The following is a 16,457-nucleotide window of genomic DNA, read 5'->3' as shown; positions in this document are numbered from 1 at the left end:
CAGTACCTGATCGGGAGAAGATCCTTCACTGGGGTCACTCGTCTAAACTGGCTGGCCACGCCGGTCAGAAAAAGACCCTCCAGCTTATTACCCGGCACTACTGGTGGCCTACCCTGCACAAGGACGTAATAGACTTTGTTTCTGCCTGTGTGTCCTGCGCCCGCAACAAGGTTCCGAGACATCTGCCAGCCGGTCGCCTCCTTCCGCTTTCTGTACCTGCTGCCCCCTGGCAGCATATAGCAATGGACTTTATAACTGACCTCCCAGTCTCTGCCGGTTGTACGGTCATTTGGGTGGTCACTGACCGCTTCTCCAAGATGGCTCATTTCGTTCCCCTGCCAGGCCTCCCGTCTGCACCCGAGCTAGCTAAAGACTTTATTCGTCACATCTTTCGTCTTCATGGCCTGCCCCTCCACATCGTGTCGGATCGTGGGGTACAGTTCATCTCACGCTTCTGGAGAGCCACTTGTAAACTGCTAGACGTCACCCTGAACTTCTCTTCCGCTTACCACCCACAGTCCAATGGTCAAGTGGAGCGGATCAATTAGAACCTGACCAGTTACCTCCGGCACTTCGTTAATGCTCATCATTCAGACTGGGTGGATCTCCTACCATGGGCCGAGTTCTCTTATAACAATCACGAGAGCGAATCCTCCTCCAAATCCCCGTTTTTTGTAGTCTTCGGTCAGCATCCTCGGATTCCTTTTCCTGTCTCCACCTCTGTGGACAACCCGGCTGCAGAATCTCTCGTTAGCAAATTTTCCTCCATTTGGGAGAGTACCCGATCCGCACTCCTTCAGTCGTCTGAACGGATGAAAAGACACGCTGACAAAAAACGCCTGGATCCTCCACAATTTCGTCCTGGAGATAAAGTCTGGCTCTCATCTAAATATGTCCGACTCAAGATACCTTCTTACAAGTTAGGGCCTCGGTTCATCGGTCCTCTGGAGGTCATCAGTCAGATCAACCCGGTGGCTTATAAATTGAAACTCCCGGCCAACTTACGGATCCCTAACTCCTTCCATGTATCTCTCCTCAAACCTGTGGTACTTAACTCTTTTTCCAAGTCTACAGGTACGCCTCCTGCTCCGGTTTCTGCTGAGGACGAGTTTGAGGTAGAGAACATTCTTGCCACCAAAAGGGTAAGAGGAAAGACCTTTTTTCTAGTAGATTGGAAGGGGTTTGGTCCTGAGGAGAGAACGTGGGAGCCCCGGGAGAACATCCATGCCCCTCTTATCCTTGCTAAATTTTTGTCTGGCCTAAAAAAGGGGGGGCCTAAAGGGGGGGGTACTGTAGTACTGTAGCGCCGGCGTCCCTGCCCTCTGCTAGGCAGGGACGCTGTTCCCCTCACCTCTCTGCTCTGTGCTCGGCGTCCTCCTCCCGCTCTGCTGGCAGCGCGCGCTCCTTCCCGGCCACTGTGCTTAGGGCGCGCGCGCTTTCCCTCCCTCTTAAAGGGGCCGCGCGCGCCGTCCTAAGGAGTCCCCGGCCAATGGCCGGAGGACTTCACCATATATAAGGCACCTCCTCCAAAATGGAGGTGCCCGAGCAATGTTGTTGCACTGTTCACTACTCTGCTTCAGCCCTCAGGTCCCGTTGCCAGTTACCTGCCAGATACCTGCCAGATTCCTGCCAGCTTGCTGTCTTATTCCTGCCTGATATTCTGCTACCTGCCTGCTAGCCTGAGGTCCGACGGTCTGCCTTCCAACTCCTGTCAGTCTGTCTATGGACCAGCTTGCCCGCTCACCTGGGAGCGCACATCTGCTACCTGCCTGCTAGCCTACCTGGAGGCTCCGCCGTCACATGCTGTGACCACCTGCCTGTCCAGTGACTCCTGCCCGCTCACCTGGGAGCGCTCATCTGCTGCCTGTCTGCTAGCCTACCTGGAGGCTCTGCCGTCACGTGCTGTGACCACCTGCCTGTCCAGAGACTTCTGCCCGCTCACCTGGGAGCGCTCATCTGCCGCCTGTCTGTTGGTCTTCCTGGAGGCTCCGCCGTCACATGCTGTGACCACCCGTTTATCCAGAGACTCTCGCCTGCTCACCTGGGAGCTCACGTCTACCATCAGCCGCCACAGGTCGTACCAACCCTTTACCCAGAGACTGCCCCGGTCATTTGCCGTGACCATCTGCCCGTTCATCCAGAGACTGCCCCGGTCACTTGCCTTGACCTCCTGCCCGTTCTTCCAGAGACTGTCCCGGTCACCTGCTGTGACTGCCTGCCTGGTCGCCACCCGCTCCCTTACAAGGACCGCCCCCTTGTATAGTAGCTCAGAGGTTCCGCCTCCCAGACCCGTTACAATATGTAATAAGGATCATTCTTGTCCGGCTTTCATCCCGCCCAGCTGACAAGATAATAAACATGTGAGGTGGAAGGTTCACAATTATTAGATGTGTTGTGAAAAGTCTCCACAGCAAATTCAGAGAAAACTGCAGGGTGACCGCTTGTGAAACCAGCACAAAATCCAGCGGACAGCGCCTCCCTGCCCCCCGCCGGTCTCTGTATCCTGGCATTCAGCTATTCCATTTGGTGCTTATTCAGGGAGGAAAACAAAAATGTGATGTTCTTACACAGACGCCTGAAGACGCGACGTTCGCTGCTGTGACGCCCAGCTGCGCTTGGTATCACAGATCCTAGAAGTGTGCATTGATGGATTCCTCCACAAGACGCCCTCATAAGCATTCACACACCTCCACCTTCCACCTCAGACCACCAGAGGGAGCCCGTTAGGGATATATAAAGGGAAGGTGGAGCCAGGCAGCCCAGAAAGTGATTCAGCAGTTTCCTGCTCAGACCCAGAAGGACTCAGTGCAGTCGAGCCAGAGCCTAGCAGTTCCTGCAGAAAGAGTTCAATACAGTCTGTAGAGTGATTCCAGACTAGAACTCAGCTCAGGATAGAGAGCTAGGAGTGTGCCGACGCTCTGAGAGCGGCGAAGAAGAGCAGTGTCCCGCCTGCAGTGTGTGTTGCCTAGTGAGGGCCCCAAGCGGGACCAAAGGTGAGTGGAGAGTGAGTACATAGGGGGCAGAGGAGCTTAATTAGCTCACCCCGAAGAATTTACCGGACACCAGGTCCGAAGCTTAGCGGGATCTCTACGACCCAGTAAGGCATAACCGGAATCCCTGGAGAACTACAGGTCCCAGGATCGCTAGAGTGCTGATACGTAATAGAGCCGGGAGACACATAGGCCCCGCAAGCTGAGGAGCGTGTACTCCAAGAAAAGGCCCTACCACAAGGTCAGCCAGAGCAGGACAGAGACAAAGTTAGGCCTAGCTCCAGGCAGGTCAGAAACTTACTACGCAGAGGCAAGAAACAGGAGGCCCTACACCCGCTCATTGGGGAGGATCCTGATATGCACCCTTCACCCTACAGTGCTCCGGGATGTGCCTGACTTTCCATCAGTAAAAGGTACTGAAGTGACTACCGTGTCCGTCCCCGTTCTTGCTCTGACCCGGCTGGGTCTCGCCTGTCCTGCATTCCCCTTGCATACGCTGCCCTGAGGCCTAGCTCCACCTGTGGGGAGCTATACCATCGAGCAACCTCATCACCGGCCTCAGTGGACTGCCGCAGCGCTGGTGATTATCATCAGAAACCACAGGTGGCGTCACGAACGTTCATAAAATTAACAAACAACCACCCTTTTAAAGAGTGACCTCAGGGTACGGGCCCGGGAGCCGACCACCGCGACATCCCCAAGGCCAGGCAAAGGCCCGGGTACCGAGTCATCCCCATCCCCTGGGCTGGTCACTGCTTTTCATCATCCATGTTGGGCTGTTGTACGACGTGTGGACTACTCTGCTTGTTGGATTCTTGCATTACCACAAACACTGCCTTTATTTTGTGATTTCTGTGCCGCTTCCCATTTCTATTGGCAGCGTGATATACCAGCACGTGAGGGCTGCCACAATCATGTGTCAATAGGTTATTGATGGAGGCCGTGATACAGAGACTGTCCTGGACCAGGGAGGAGTTGCTACAGAAGCACCTAGAGAGGGGGGTACAGGGGCTTCATTTCAATTTTAAAACATAGCTGGATTGTGTTTAGCTACAAGAATGGAAAGAAAAATAGAAAAAAAAAAATTAAGATTTTATTATTTGGCAAAATCGTCCATCAGAGGTTTGGCCACTACCAAAAAGTTTTTGATGAACTTACAGTAGCAGCTGGCGAAACCCAAAAAACTTTGTAACACCTTTAAGTCCTGAATATAATACCAATCCAGTACCGTCCGGACTTTTGCCAGATCCATGCAAAAAACAGTGAATGATAAGAAATAACCCAAAAAAGGGACCTCCTGATGGAGAACATAAATTATTTGTCAAACCAGAGAAATGTATTATCTTTGAGTATCTGTAAGACCTGCCTGACATGTACCTGATATGATACGAGGTGAATAAATTAGACTGTGGGGACCCCCAAAGAAACCCCGACGCTCAGCCCCCCTACCGCCACCCCTTCCTTAACAATACAGTAATATAACTCTTACAACTGGATGGGTGAGGATCGGTCACAGCTTTATTAACTCTTTAACTCATTCCATTAGAAAGGCATTTTATTTCCAAAAATAATTCCGCTTGTTGCAGCATGCCCTGTGTCTCCACACCGGCAAGTTGGCCAACAAGAGTAACTTTCCAACATGTCCTTTCTATTTCAGGCCACGGAGGATCCTGCGTACCCGTATGCAGGACTCCGACCCCCACCCATCATCATTAACGCTTGCTCCACTCCGTCCTGGAGTCCTGACAGGATTATGTCCAGTCCAATATCCGTTAAATGAACACCGTCGGGCCGTATGAGGCCTGCTTTATCTCCTTCCAGTTCTCGGTGTCTTATCACTACACCACCTCTTTCCTTTAAAAATCTTGCCATCCGAATATTTATTAGCCACCTTGTCCGTTCGATGGCTGCACTGTCTCGCGCACCTCGTCATACCGCTCTCGGCACAATCTCTAACCATACTATAGTTTGTTTACTAAAAAATGCTCTGAAGCGCTCAGTGTCTAGCTTCATTATTGCCATTAGTTCTGCGCTCTTGTAATGACCGAAGTCGTTCCCCCCGGCGTGTATAACTAAGATAACCGGACCTGTTGCTTCTCTCCCTATGTTGATTACCTCCATTAGTACCTGTGGCCATCGCAGGCCTCTAATACCTCTCCAGTTGAAATATGTGTCATGAAACCCCATATTCCTCCCGCCTGGGCGGACTGTCGCCCTTTTTTCTGCCCAGTATATGTACGAGTGTCCTATCACCCACACTGTTGGCTTATCGTCACCTGTAAAAGAAACAAACCACGTTAGGATAAGAAGTCCGGTCTTATGTATCTCGCAAAACACGCGGATCGCCATCTGCCTATCCTCTGCACTTCCGTTTCTGACAGTCCTGCTCTAGCTGCTTCCGTGGCCGCGCCTATGCGGAATGAGTGTGTCCCGTAATCTTTGGGGTGGTTCCCTGCTGATGTTAGGCATTTATTAAATATAAATTGGAACTGATATCTTGATAATGGCGTTCCATCAATGTGTGATAGGAAGAAATTACTTTGTGGCCTGATGGCTGTATATGTTTTTACTATTGTTACCGGACACAGTGTACTGTTTGTGGGTTTTAGAAGCACCCAAGTGCCCTTGCCCGCTGGGTCTGTTTTGGATTTGCTTATACGTAGGCGTATTGCATTATTGGCTATGACTACGTCCTGGTGTAATAAGCCTCCACTGGTGGTGATTTTGGATCGAGGGACTAATTCGCTTATACATAGCGCCCCGAAAAAGGCGATCACAAATGCAGTAGACAGTAGTGTTGCTTCAAATTGTGAGTGGCATGTTAATGGTGTTAGGGATATGATTTTTGAGAGCAGATTTAGTGACACGGGACGACTGCACTCCTGACTTGGCTGACCTCTTTTCCACCCTTTTAAGGCTTGACTGATGATGAATCTTTTTGTCACATCTCCCCAATTCAGTAGTTGGAAATGAAATGCTACTCCGGTCAGCCACCGCTGCGCTGACGCCCCTGATATGCCCCTCATCATTATCTGGTGGAGAAATTCTATGGTTACATCTAGTCTGGCTTGTTCACATTGGTCAACCCGTCTGCCTGCTACTAGTCGTGTCCAGTCTTCCCATGCCTTACCGTATGCTTTCCACGTTGACGAGGCGACTGACGCTCTGATTAATGGCATCAGCTGTTCACCACTAGATCCCATAGGGAGGGTGGGCAACTGGTGCCCGACGGGTGGGCGTTGGGGAGGAGCTCTCTGAAAACCTGTCAATTGAATTGTGATAAAGCGTTAGCAGCAGCGTTAGATCCCCCCCTCCACATTGTGGCTTGCGCGGACCCATACATTGTGTTTTAGGCACAGGAATGCTAGCCGGCGTAGTAGGCCTAGCACTGGGAGAAACGATGATGCCATCTTATTAATGCAGTGCGCTAGGCTGGTGTTATTTGTTATGAAGCGTATATTTTTTGTTCGCTAGGTACGTGCCCGATATTTCTATGGCTACCACTATTGGGAAAAGTTCCAGGAGTGTCTGTTTTTTTGTTAACCCTTGTTCAGACCAATACGGAGGCAATAAGCCTGTGCATCACTGGTTATCTAGTATCAGCCCGCTTCTGCTGCCAGGGTGAATAATGTTAGTTCAATGTTGGACTGTTCTGCTGACATAAATAACATGTGACCATTGAATGATTGTAAGAAGGTTTTCCACACCTCTAAGTCCGCCCGAAGCTGCCTGCTGATTCTGATTCTATGACTCGGTTTTAATGCACGTTTTGTTGCAAGGGATAAACGACGAGAAAAAACCCTTCCGACTGGCATCACCCGGCTCGCGAACACGAGGAGACCTAGTAACACTTGCATCTGTTGTAGTGTTACTTTCCGTACTGTGCAAAATCCCTCGATGAGGTGTAGTGTTTTTTGTATTTTTTCTGTTGGGAGGTGGAATAACCTTGCTGTGGTGTCGATTTTGATGCCTAAGACCGATAGCTTTGTTGTGGGGCCTATGGTTTTTGTAGGGCATAATGGGACTCCAAACCGTCGAGAGATGTTTGTGAATTCGTTAAGTAATGATTGGCATTGATTTGAGTCTTTGGGTCCGACGAATAGGAAGTCATCTAGGTAATGTGTGACGGACCTATTGCCGGTTTCGCACCTCAACACCCATTCTAGGAAGGAACTGAATAGTTTGAAGTAATAACAAGATATTGAACAACCCATTGGGAGGCAAGTGTCGTAGAAGTATTCATTGTCCACTTAGCATCCCAGCAGGTGGTAGCAATCTGGGTCCACCGGTAGTAGGCGAAAGGCGGATTCTATGTCGGATTAAGCGAGCAGCGCTCCAGGCCCCGTATCGCGTACTAACATTACTGCTCTGTCGAACGACGCAAAGGAGACCGAGGCGTCTTCAGACGAAATACCGTCATTTACAGACTCTCCTTTTGGGTAAGATAAATGATGGATAAGCCGGAATGAACCTGGCTCTTTTTTGGGGATTATTCCCAGAGGGGAAACTCTTAGGTTACTGAATGGTGGTGTTGGGAAAGGGCCCGCCACTCTGCCTAGAGCTACTTCTTTTTGTATTTTTTGCCTAAGTATTTCAGGGTGCTCTTTTGCAGATTTAAGGTTATTTGCAAAGGTGGGCGATTTATTAAGTTTGAAAGGGATGAAAAAAACGTATGTGAAACCAAAACATAACTGCCCCGCTGCGTCTTTCTTAGGATATTGGTCTAGCCAGGGGCCCATCGCGTTTACGCTCACCGGGGTCCTTGGATTCTGATTGTGGGAGTTTAATTGATAATTTGCTTGCGGGATGAGAACATCTTGCCGCGGGGTGGGCTGCACCGCAGGCTGAGCATTCATGTTTGTATCTGCATAAGGCGTAGAAAAGACAGTGTCCCTCATTGCACTGCCAGCAGGCCCCTGGTCTACGTACTACCACCGAATTTTGGCCTGCTGTTGCCTGTTGTCCAGTAGCCATTGTTGGAAAGGGATGGTGTTTCTGTGACAGCATTAATCGCAACCATACGTCTGTAGCTTTTACCCCCCAGCCTAGCTGTGGTTGCAGGGCCAACCGCCTCTGGAACTCTTCATCGTAGCGCCACCATGCTGAACCGCCATGGGCTTTGTATGAGTTATACACCATATCCTGGTATATGAATAGTTCCGAGCAGCGTTCCGGATGCTTTTGGCCCATGATGCAACCCAGCACAGAGAACGCCTGTAACCAGTTACTCATTGTCTTTGCGACCTTTTGTCTGTTTCTGTCGAATGGTCTGTCGGCTATCCTTTTCTCTTTGTCTATAGTATGTTGGTCAGCAGTTACAAGTGACCAAATGTCGATGTAGTCATTATTCCATATTTTAATTCTGGTTTCCTCGTCTATGTGTGAGCCCATTGGGCTTATCCAGCAAAAGAATGCGTCCTTGTGTACGCTGGTTAATGGTGGAGTTGTTTTAGTAGAATTATGTATAGCGCCTGGTGGCACGGATAGTTGTTCGACTATGGCCTTAAGGGCCGCTATTAAGTTGGTGTTACTATTTCCCATTTCAGTTATACTTATATTGCACGCACCCATTCCTGCGGCTGGAGGAGGGACTCCGATGTGTGGAGGGACTCTGATACCAGTCTCGCTCGGGGTGCGCTCGTGCCTCTGCTCGTAGACCTGCGTGAAATCGTTGTATCGTGCAGACTGTAAGCTCTGGAGGGTGCCATTGTATCGTTTCTGTCCCCCGGAGGACGGGATCGGTGCAAGCGGCTGTTGGGGCTCGACGATGCGCTCGACATCTCTGATGCAGAGGATGGTGAGCGCCACCTTGTGGACCGCGACCTGTGACCCCTCCTGTGGGATGCCGATCTCCGCTTTGCTTGTGACAACCGCTTCCTTCGCCGGTGACTTGTGTGCGATGGCGTAGATCTGTTGTCGGAGGAACTACAGCGAGTTCGCCTAGAGTGAGTACGCCTGGAGTCTCTGTGTCCCTGAGGGTGTATGGGTGGTTCTGCGCAGTTTACATGTGTCCCGCCGGGACATGTCGGTGCTATTTGTGGCCAGGGCGATGCTATAGAGGTGTCAAGCGCGTGCGTCGCTGCGCTATTATAGGGGTATATGGGGGAGGCGAGGATGGTCGCTGAAGTGTTTAGGCTCCATATCGTGTCCATAAGCGGGGTATTGATACTGTGACTGGGCGCTGGATGGGCTGCGGTGATTACAGGGCCGCAATGTCCCCAGGATGTGTAGTGTCACATGTTCTGTTTTGGGAACTTTTTCTTTTATTTTTAATAGGAGTTTTTCTGTGGGGGATTGTTTGGGGGGAGGCAGAGCACAGACCCCGGCAGAGGATTCCTGTCTGGAGCTCTGCTCTGCCACAGCCCCTGCTGTGCGTTGAGGGGGCGGGGAATGGTTACTAAGTGGCCCGCAGCTTCTTCTGTGAGGCTGTGGGGTGCTGTGCCTAAAGCGCTCTGGAGGACGGGAGTGCCTGCTGGACCTCTGCCCTCCAGGGCGCTCCTCGGCAGGATGCGGGACAGGAGTGTTAACGGGGGTGGGGAACAACAGGCTCTGTGCTGTCTCCAGCGCCGGCGGCAGGCAGGAGACCTGAATCCCCTCTGTGCCCGCCGCCGACACGGCAGACAGCCAGCACTCATTTATTAGTGCAGCGGAGCCCTGCGCCCGCTGTGAGTGAGGTGCAGGGTCCATCGCCGCACTAGCTTCAGCTTCCTGCTCCGCCCCACAGCATTCTGGACTGGGGGGCGTGACCTGCGGGGTCACGTGGGGCGGACACGTGCCCCGCACATGTGCATCGAGCGCTTCTTGCCCTCCACCTCCGCCTCCCCCAACATGCCTCTCCAGCCTAGTGGAGTCGCGCGCCCGCTTCCGGACTGCCACGGCTGCCCGCTTCCCCGAGTCAGCGCGCGCCCGCAGCACTACCGCAGCTGCCTGCCGCCCCGCGCCGGGTTGAGTGGCCCGATGAACACTGTAAAGTTGTGCGGATGCGGCGGTCGGGTGAGGACGGGGATCGGGACCAGGCTGCGGAAGTAATGCAGCCCCCCGTTCCAGATGACCCGACCGCCGTGGAGGGGACCGTTGTACCATGGGCAATTGGAGTGCGTGAGTAGGCTCAAGTGGTGAGGGGACTGCGACTGGGGAATATGATGTTCCCATAAGGGGTTGAGGGCCAGGGGCAGGGTGATCTGGGGATTTAGAGCTGGGGCCAGGGGGATGAGTGCTGAGCCCCGACATGAGAGCCTGTAACCAGCGCTCGCCCCCCTGTGCAAACCCAGCCTGGAGGGCCTCAGCAATCTGACCTGATCCTGAAATCTCCATGACGTTCGACTCCGGGACCAGCAAAGAAAGTAAGTAACGTGGGATGTCCTGGTGTTTATGTATCCATGGGACGGCTTGTAGTAGCCGTCCCTTTCGCTTCATTGGATCCTTCCGGGGGTTCAGGATCACTGGTCAGTAAGGGGCAGCGAAGGGGGGGGTCACCAATCGCCACGGCCCGGGGAGGGGCCACCACAGTCAGTGACTCCCTCCTTATTTAGTATGGAGTCTACCATTAGGTCATCAAGATGGGTTTGTTGTGATCTACCTGCCAGATGAGTAAAAATGGGAGCATTAGTCAACCCAAATGCCATCACAAGGTTTTCATAGTGCCCCTCGGGAGTATTGAAGGCCGTCTTCCACTCATCTCCTCAATGTGAATGAGATTATAAGCCCCCCTGAGGTCTAGTTTAATCAAATTGTAGGAGCCAAATGGTTTTCTAAAGAGGTCTGGGATGAGAGGGAGAGGATATGCATCCCAGACCGTAATCTGATTAAACTCGCAAAAATCAAGGCAGGGGCGCAACCCCTAGTCCTTTTTTTTTTTTTGGACAAAGAAAAACCCCACTGCAATGGGAGATGAAGAACGTCTTATATGGCCCTTTGGTAGACTTTCAGTGATCTAGTTTTTCATGGCCTGCCTCTTTGAACCAGAGATATTATATAACCTGTTTTTTTGGCAGCTTGGCCCCAGGAATAATATTACCGACGCAATCATAAGGATGATGGGGTGGAAGTTCTTGACACCCCTGTTCAGAAAACACATTCCTGAAATCAGACCCACCGTGGCTATCCGAGTGACCAAGCAGTGTTCTTGGCAATACTCGCTCCATTTTACCACCTCCCGAGTCTGCCAGTCTACGGCTAAGTGCCCACGATGCAGAAATGCTCTGGATTTTTCCTGAGCGTTTCTGCATCTCCCTGGCAGAAAAAAATGCATGCGGATTTTACATGTGTTTTTCCTGCCAGGGACAAGCGTAAGTGAAGCGTTCTTCACATGCATTTCCGCATGCGGGTTGTCAAGCGCTTTCCAAGCGATTTTAGCATCACTTGGAAAGTGCTTGACAACTTGGTCACACTATATAAATACGTGCAACCAGCATGGATTTATATAGTGTGACCAAGTTAATAGTTGAAGAAAAAAGATTAAAAATGGTAAAAAAAACAAAAACAAAACATTTTACTTACCTTGTGATGGCCCCTGGTCTCTTGTACGGCTCACGGTGGTGTGAAAGGACGTTCCATGATGTCATTTAGTCATGTGACAAGTCACGCGACCGCCGACGAGCCGTACAAGAGACTGGACGCAGCGGAGAAAAGACCGGGGGCCATCAGAAGGTAAGTATAATGTCTTTTTTTCTTGTCTTTCTTTTTTTTTTTTTTTTTTACAGGTACCATGGTACCCGGGTCTGGAGGATAACCCTAGTTCAAGACCTTTTTGTAAAAACGCCAAGATTTTTCCTATTGGCGCCTCCCCCCCCCCCCCCCCCCATCAACCCCAGGTTTTCTGCTGTGCATCAGGATGGTTACTAGACCTTGGGAAAAACCTTTCCGATTTAGCAGTGTCTTTTCAAGTTCCACACCGTCAAGTGGAGGCCAGTTGCTTGAGGAGATACGGAATCTCTGGAAGAACCCAAGGATCGGAGATGGACATGCTCCTCAGGCATGAGAACCAGGGCCTCCTGGGCCAAAAGGCTGCGATCAGCAGAACCCTGGCCTTGTCCTCCCTGATCTTTCTTATGACTATGAGAAGAAGAGCCAACCAGGGGCAGGCATACGCCAGGCTGAAATCCCAACGTATCAGGAGAGCATCCACAGCTAGGGGATTTAGGGAACACAAGATCTTTGTCTTCCGATTTAGTTTTGTGGCAAACAGATCAACCTGACCGGAGGACCCCCCACCCCCCCATCTTCGGCTATTTGGGTAAAAATTCCTTGATTTAGTTCCCATTCCCCTTGCATCAGAGGATAGCAGCTTAGGAAATCTGCTCTGGTGTTTTCTTTTTCCCTTATATGGAGGGCCATCAGGGAAAGGAGGTGACTTTCTGTAATCTGGAAGAGATGATCTGTCACTCATCAGCAATCTTGACCATGTGTCCCCCTGGTGGTTCACATATGCTACCGCAACTAGATTATCCAAGAGGATCTTTACATTCTGGCCCTGAAGGAAAGGTAAGAAATTATTCACCGCCTTGTCTACCGCCAGAAGTTCTTTTGCATTGGAGGAGAGACCCTTTTCGATATCTGACCAGGTCACCTGGGCTCCCCACCCTCTGGGACTCGCATCTGTGGTAATTGTGCTAGTGACCCCAAGTACCCAGGGAACTCCTCGAGATTGGTGGCAGGATGAGCCTAACCTCTATAAAGATTTTACTGACCGGGGTGATAAGGACTAGAGATAAGCGGTGTTCGACTAGAACTGTTCGCCAATCTCAAATTCGAGCTGTTTTGGGTGGTGTTCGAGTCGTTCGAAGAACGCGAACGATTTGCGAAAAATTCGGCTGTTCGAGGTTATGTTCGATAACTGTTCATGCACCAAAAGCGTGTCCTGCATGTCTGGTGCTATTTAGAGCACCAATCATGCAGGGATTGTCTGCCACTCACTGTAATGCCACAGCCATGGTGGTTGTGGCATTACAGTGGTTGCCCAAATCGATGGGAACAGTGCTCACAGTGAAACATGAAAAGCCGTCAATTCAGCAGCGGCATACACCGGTACCCGACAATTTAGAACCGAAAGAATAAAGCATCACACATAGATTAGATAGAAACATGTCAGTCACATATATAAGAGGTACAGTGACAGTGTTGGTTACTGTACTTGTCATTTAGTGTTAAAGGATTTATTAAAAAAAATATTGGTGTTTTCATGCACCGTCTCTTTAAAAAAGCCGGCCGGCAATTCAGCAGCGGTACCCGACAATTTATAACAGAAAGAATAGAGCATCACACATAGATTAGATAGATAGAAACATGTCAGTCACATATATATGAAGTACAGTGACAGTGTTGATTACTGCACTTGTCATTTAGTGTTAAAATAAAGGATTTATTAAAAAAAAAATGGCGTGGGGTTCCCCGTAATTTTAGTCTCTAGCGGAGGTTAAGCAGACGGCTGGGGCAGGTGTTTGAAGCCTGGGAAGGGGGTAATACCCACGGAGCTTCCCAGGCTACTAATATCAGCCCCCAGCTGAATACCTAGCCTTTACTAGCTATTAAAATGGGGGACCCCCAAAAAAATGACGTGGGGTCCCCCCTATTTTAATAGCTAGCAAAGGCTAGGCAGACAGCTGGGGGCTGATATTATTAGCCCAGGAAGGGTGCCATGAATATTGGCCCCCTCCCAGGCTAGAAACAACAGCCGTCAGCCGCCCCAGAAATGGCGCATCCATAGGATGCGCTAATTCTGGCACTTAGCCTCGCTCTTCCCACTGCCCTGTAGCGGTAGCAGTGGGTAATAGGGTTGGGGTTGATGTCAGCTTATAATGCCAGCTGACATCAAGCCCAGGTTAGTAATGGAGAGGCGTCTATAAGACACCCCCATTACTAACCCCATAGTCCAAGTTACAAAAAAACACAAACACCCAGAATAAAGTCCTTTAATTGAAATAAACACACAATTCTTTATTGTTCTAAATTAAACCATACCATCACGCCCATTCCAGCTGAAGCCAACGATCTCCTGCAATAAAAGTAAAATAATAAAGCAACATCATCCTTACCTTTCCATGGTTCCCACGACAGCTTCAGCTCTGCTACATTCACATGATAGGCTGGACCGCAGCAGAACGCTGCCATCCAGCTTGCCATGCGGCAGACACTAAGAAGCGCAGGCATGCTTGCGCTCCTCAGTGTCTGGCTGTGACGGCATCCAGATGAGCCGAGTTCATGTCCAATGAACTCAGCTCACCTCATACACGTCACTGACAGCGTGGGAAAATTCTCCTGCGCATGCGGTGAGTGCAGGAGTATTTTCCCACGCTGTCAGTGACGTGCATGAGGTGAGCTCATGTCCAATGAACTTAGTTCACCTCATGCACGTCACTGACAGCGTGGGAAAATTCTCAGCGCTCAGCGCTTGAGCAGGAGAATTCTCCCACGCTGGGATGGCATTGAGATGACAGGCTGGATCACAGCTGAGCGATGCCATCCAGCATGCCATCCTTCATAGACACTGCAGAGCGCAGGCATGCTTGCGCTCTGCAGTGTCTCTGAAGTACAGTAATCAACACTATCACTGTACTTATTATATATGTGACTGACATGTTTCTATCTATCTAATCTATGTGTGATGCTCTATTCTTTCTGTTATAAATTGTCGGGTACCGCTGCTGAATTGTCGGCTGGCTTTTTTAAAGAGACAGTGCATGAAAACACTAATATTTTTTTTTAAAAATCCTTTAACACTAAGTGACAAGTACAGTAACCAACACTGTCACTGTACTTCTTATATATGTGACTGACATGTTTCTATCTATCTAATCTATGTGTGATGCTCTATTCCTTCTTGTCTAAATTGTCGGGTACCGGTGTATGTGACGCGCCCCTGGGCCTGTGCTGAGTAGCGTTGCGCACGCGGGGGCCTACCCGGAGCCGGATCTGATAGGGGTAGTAGTCTCGTGGCGGTGACCCGGTCCGTGCCCAGGGAGTCAAACTAAGTGGCGGTGCTTGGCATAAGGTGTTATATTGTTCGACTACGCCACCCGTTGAATGCGGTTATGAAACCGCCGCTGCAGGGCAGACCGCTGAGGCCGGTGGTACGGTTGTGCAGCGTGGATAGTATAACCCCCAACGGGAGGGGTACGGCCTCAGGGCAGCCGACGTGGATGATGGGGTTAGCAGAGTTGCACGCAGGCACCAGGAACCACTCAGAGACAATGCGGTGTAGTTCAGGGTCTTTACTGGTGGCAAAGGTAGACCCTCCCGGAGTACTGGCTAGCGGTCGGGGCCTGGTCAGTCCGTGAGCAGATGGGATCTCCCCTGGCCAGGCGGAGTTGTAGGCCTCCCCAACTAATTGTATTCTTCTGGCTACCTTGCTAGAGGCGGGTAAAAGTAGCCCACGTCCCTGAGTGTACCGTGTGGTGCTCACCCGTATGGCCGGTGACTCGGGGCCTTCTGGTAGCTTCCGCTTCACGACGGCGGTGCTGGTCCCTTGCGTGTGACCGTGCCTTCGGGTTTCTTGGCCAGAGGACCTGAAATCCCCTGCCGGTCGGTTTCTGCTGCTGGGTAAGGATTAGTCCCCACAGCCTCGGACTCCGGGTCCGGTGAGAACTCTTCAATCAGGGCGAGCTCTACAGCTTCCAGCCCCTGACCTCTTTTAGTACGGCTCCCACAGAGCTCCTGATCTCTCTTTACTCTAACCCTGCCTCAGCCCCCAGATTATATAGGGGAAGTTCTTCCCCTCCCAGGACTGGGCAGGAGGTGTGGCATGCTTAGGATTCCTGACCAGGAGACCTCCCACCTGCTCTCAGACGTAATATTGCTATTACTGTGGAAATCAGACCCCTGGGGTGCCACATTCCCCCCTAGTAAAATTTAGTACTCCGGGACTAAACATATTTTTGTAAACATAACAAGTTATAAACAGAAACAGTACAATAAAGAAAAACACATTAGGATGGTCACGGCGTGTCCGCAACCGGGTGCAGTTTTTGAAGAAAACAAGGGTGTCCATTTCACCAAAGAACAGGGAGCCGTAACCAGGTGGGGGTCTGTCCTACCCCGAGTCTTTAACAGTCTTAGTCCTTTCCTGGGTTACGCTCCAAACATATATACAAAGGATTCCGGATAATCCATAAAAGACACCTATAAAATAACTAGAAATACATAATTATTTACAAGCAACAATAAACAGGTAAATACAAATAAAACAGTCTAAACACTTTAGATCCTCCAACGTACGGGCAACTGGCCTCTAGTGGCCCTAGTAGACCTACGGAGCTGACTGACTGGTCCTGAGCTACAGGGTGTAGGAGCTGTCAAAGGTGAGCTGGGCAACTGTCTACGGGCTCTTTGGCTCACTAGGGGCACGGCAGGCTCACTATAAGCAGAGGGTCGATTCTCCTGGTCTGCTTGTGTGGGGTCTTCTGCCTCCTGGACCGGCTGCTCTTCCAGCTCTACCTGTTTTTCCGTAGCCACTTGGGATGCTGGCTGGAG

The sequence above is a fragment of the Phyllobates terribilis genome, unplaced genomic scaffold (genome assembly GCF_046119375.1).
Source record: "Phyllobates terribilis strain yellow unplaced genomic scaffold, ASM4611937v1 Scaffold_252__1_contigs__length_2834547, whole genome shotgun sequence".
NCBI classification, from domain to species: domain Eukaryota; kingdom Metazoa; phylum Chordata; class Amphibia; order Anura; family Dendrobatidae; genus Phyllobates; species Phyllobates terribilis.
This window is presented reverse-complemented; position numbering follows the sequence as displayed.